Source organism: Penaeus monodon, chromosome 38 (genome assembly GCF_015228065.2).
Source record: "Penaeus monodon isolate SGIC_2016 chromosome 38, NSTDA_Pmon_1, whole genome shotgun sequence".
Lineage (NCBI taxonomy): Eukaryota > Metazoa > Arthropoda > Malacostraca > Decapoda > Penaeidae > Penaeus > Penaeus monodon.
In genome coordinates, this window is record NC_051423.1 from 18758982 (window position 1) to 18763981 (window position 5000).

Here is a 5000-nt window from a genome sequence, read left to right on the forward strand (position 1 = left end):
TTTTCTTTTTTTCTTTTTAATTCTATCTTCAGTATGTGTAAACCTATAAAACAAAGGAAGGTGCTTATTTCTTTCCCTTATAGATTCATAAATCAACGACCCAAGGGAGGTAAAAAAAATAAAAAAAAAATAAATAAAATGATGATAATGGTAAGCGTAAATATACGAGTGTCCTCAGGAAGGTTAAATAGGTATGCCGATTGTCACTAATATATAATTCTACCCCTTTTTCATTATGCAGGGGTACCAATCACACGCGCCACGGGAAACACTTAGGGAACCACAAGGAATGTGTGGTTTGATGGAGCTGATTAGGGGGGGGGAGGGGGGCGAAGGGAAGGAGAGGGGGGGAAGGGAGAAGAAGGGAGGGGAGGGGGGGCATAAGGTAAGAAGGGGAAGAGAGAGGGAGGGGAGGAGGAAGGGAGAAGAAGGGAGGGAAGGGAGGAGGAAGGGGGAAGAGGAGGGAAGAGGGAAGCAGAGTGAGGAAGGGGAGGGACAAGAGAAAGAGGAGAGGAGAGGGAAACAGAAAGAGGAAGAGGAGGGACAGAGAAAGTGGGGAGGGGAGGTAGCAGAGAAAGGGGGGACAGAGAGGAGAAGGGAGGGATAGAGAGGAGAGGGGAGGGACAGAAAAAGAAGGAGAGACGGACAGAGAAGAGAGGGGAAGAGAAACAGGGAAGTATTTCGTGCGTTCCTCCGCCCTCCACCAAGCATGCCATAGAAATTATAAATATAAAGGGAAAAGGAAAGAGAAAGTCGATAGAGAAAGAAAAAAAAACAGAGAAAAATGTAATTACCGATAAAGAAAGGTAAAAAAAATATAGATAAATATTTATAAACATTCTCCCTCTTTTCCTAAACATTTCCGAACACCAACTAATCTCCATCGATCCTCAATACATCACACTTGATAAAAATACAAAAATACATCAATACCCTCATATAATACATCATATTCATCTGACAATATATCTATTTCGTTCCACATTTTTACACACAACATATCAATCACAGTTCTGTAATTACTCTGCCATGATAACGATATCTATGCGACCCTGACACACATACTGACCACATGAACGCGTCATGTAACACACTATGTTGACTTTTCATTTTTTTTTCTCTCTCTCTCTTTTCGTGCTGTTTCGTGATAAATCTTTGTCTTTCGTTGCTGTTATGATTTCATGATAAGTTTCATTGTTTTTATGTCTGTCTGTCTGCCTTTCTCTATCTCCCTCTCTCTGTTTTTTTTTTTTTTTTTTCTCTCTTTATCATTCTTTATCTCTCTCTCTCTCTCTCTCTCTCTCTCTCTCTCTCTCTCTCTCTCTCTCTCTCTCTCTCTCTCTCTCTCTCTCTCTCTCTCTCTCTCTCTCTCTCTCTCTCTCTCTCTCTCTCTCTCTAAGGAATTGTTTCATCGTTTAGAATACCAATATACTGCAAAAAATAATTTCAATAGCCGCTATGTATTATTTGTTATAAAACACTTCTTTTCATTCGCAGAATTGATCAACGACTGTCTTGCAATTGCTATATCTCACCTCAATCTGTGTTCCATGCACGCGGCGAAGGGGTAGTACAGTCTGTATTATGAATATATACATTCTTTATTTCGTATGTACAATTCTCGCCAGTTGGTATTCCGAAAACTTACAGTAATATCATTCGTTGTTTGGTTGCTTACCAAAAACTTGTGCTATAGAGACATAATGACCCCATAGGTCTGTGCGTATGATATTCATACACATACACACACACACACTCACACACTCTCTCAGACACACTCGTTCACATTGATACACATTCACACACACACTCACCACACACACACACACACACACACACACACACACACACACACACACACACACACACACACACACACACGTACATACACACACATACACACGTGCATATACACACTCACTAACATACACATGAAAACACATATTGGTCCACGCTAAACCCTCCTGATAGACATAAAAACAACAATATAAATCATAATTCTACAAAATGAATGGTTTACATGGATGATCCGACGCCAATGAACTTACCGACTGAGGGAACCGAATATCTCCATGCATTTGTAGAGAAATACATGTTATCATGTTATCTATTGATTCCTTTTAATCTTTGAATCTCTTTGGGTCTCAGCAAGTGTGGGTGAGTACTGTCTTCAACCCTTATTGGCATATATGTAAATGCAAAATAAATGTTTTGAAATGGACTGTGTGAATGACAGCGTCCTGTTTATGAATAATGTAGATCACTATGGTATTCGAAATAGAGAGAGAAGGAGAAAGGGAGAGAAGGGAAGAATAGAGTGAGTGAGAGAGAGAGAGAGAGAGAGAGAGAGAGAGGAGAGAGAGAGAGAGAGAGAGAGAGAGAGAGAGAGAGAGAGAGAGAGAGAGAGAGAGAGAGAGAGAGAGAGAGAGAGAGAAAAGAAAGAGAGACGATGATATATAAAGGGAGCCAGATATAGACGAGGAGCGAAAGAGAGAATGAGAGGGTGAGAAAGAAGGAATGCGAAGAAACGAAGAAAGAGACGGAGGAGAGAGAGAGAAAAAAAATAGATATTCGAAATAAAAGATAATAGATTATATACATAAGTCACCCCATTAAAAACACCACTTCTTCAAGTTACGCTACAACTACCCCCAATATATAATGAACAATTATCCTTTATTACGAGTGTATACATACCCATTACAATATTAGCGTAACAGGAACTCCACTACTTAATTGTTTATGGGTCATTAATAACAAAGATCCAGTTTGTAAGAATTATATCAACCGTATTATAACAACAGACGATTCTTCAATTTACTATCGTGATGAGAATTTCAGTGTACAGATATTGTTCACGTTTTGCATTTAGTGATTTAGTGCTTTTAAGGAGAGTGCAGTAGTAGGTGTGGATGTGCGTGTGATTGTAGGTGTAAAAGTAAAGATAAAGATATTAATTTCATAATGTATGAAGGGCTTAATTAATGTCATTCGATTATTTTTTGGTTTGAATTGATTGTAAATTAGGTGAAGATTTGATCGTAATGCGCTTTGAATGTTTATTTTCATCTGTACTTTTATCTATATTAGCAGAGGTCTGCTCCACATTTTGTAGGCCTATTAATCACAATCCTCTCTCCTCTTCACTTCCCATTCCATGTATCATATATATATATATATATATATATATATATATATATATATATATATATATATATATACATGTATTATATATCATATAATATATATATATATATATATATATAATATATATATATATATATATATATATATATATATATATAGATATTTATATATATATATATATATATATATATATATATATATATATATATATATTATTGTGTGTTTTATGTGTGTGTGTGTGTGTGTGTGTGTGTGTGTGTGTGTGTGTGTGTGTGTGTGTGTGTGTGTGTGTGTGTGTGTGTGTGTGTGTGGTGTGTATGTGTGTGTGTGTGTGTGTGTATGTGTGTGTGTGTGTGTATGTGTTTGTGAATGTGAATGAGTGTGTGTGCGTATCAATATGTCTCACTCACACACACACATACGTCTCGTTCATTCACCGAATAAAAGCACACGAGAAATCCCAACTTATGTTCATTCATTCTTCATCGGAAACCCTCCATACACCTGAGAAATACCTTTAAATCATTCACTATTCATCGGAAATCCTTCACTCATGTACACAAAGAACATCCATTCATATTTTTTCCTCATGAATCCTTCACCATTCATTCATTCGTCATGCAATAACACACAAAAAATGAAAAAAAAAAAGAAAAAGAAAAAAGAAAAAAAAGAAAAAGAAAAAAGAAAAAAAAGAAAGAAAAGAAAGAAAAAAGAAAGAAAAAAGAAAAGAAAGAAGAAAAAAAAAAAAAAGAAAAAAGAAAAGAAAAAAAGAAAATAAAAGAAAATAGGAAAAGAGAAAAAAAAAGCAAGAAAGAAAGAAAAAAAAAAATATATAGATAGATAGAGAGATAGATAGATAAGCAGATAGATAGATAGATAGATAGATAAACAGATAGATAGATATACAACAACTACGTGGAATATGCCGTAAAAATTACTTCATAATCCGCCACATGACATATTGATGTTGCCTTGACCGCAGAAACCTTGACATATATGCCATCTATAAGCTTTTCCCTTTATTTACTGCGCTGTAATCTTTCCATCTGCTTTCTCTCCCTCTCTCTCCTTCTCTTTCGCTTTTTTTTCTTTCTCTCTCTCGTTCTCTCTCTCTCTCTCTCTCCTTCTCTTTCGCTTTTTTTTCTTTCTCTCTCTCCTTCTCTCTCTCTCTCTCCTTCTCTCTCTCTCTCCCTCTCTCTCTCTCTCTCTCTCTCTCTCTCTCTCTCCTGCGTTTGTTTATTTTATGATTCGTGTCTGTTTCGTCGACCTTGTTGTGAAGTTGGAATTAAAATTTGGCCGCTTTTTGTTAACGAAAATGGAAATTTTAGATTGGTTGTGTTATCATTGTTCTTCAGTTCCTTTCTTCCGATTCATTTTGGTTTCTTTTATCTCATTCTTTTATTTTTATTAACCACCCTCTCTTGTTATTTTTCTCCTCCATTCCATTTCTTCTTCTCTCATCTCTTTATCTTTACTTAATCCTATCCATTTCCTTTACTCTTATGCTCCCTTTTACTCTCTTCCTGTTTTTCCTTTATCTTCCTTCTCCCTAAACTTTACACTCTCCATCCCTTACCTTTACTCTTCCTCTCCCTTTCGCTCACTTGTTTTACTTTCGTCATCTCTTTCCTTTACCTTCATCCTCCCTTCCTTTATTCTAATCCTCCGTTCCTTTACTCCTTTCCTTCCTTTCCCTTCCTAATTATTCCTTCCTTTTACCCTCTCCCTCCCTTTTCAACTTACATTCACCCTCCCTTTCTTTATTCTCCCCCTCCCTTTCCTTTCCAGTCCTCTTTTTTCCACTTACTCTCCCCTCCCTTCCTCCTCCTCCTCTTCTCTTTCCTCTTTCC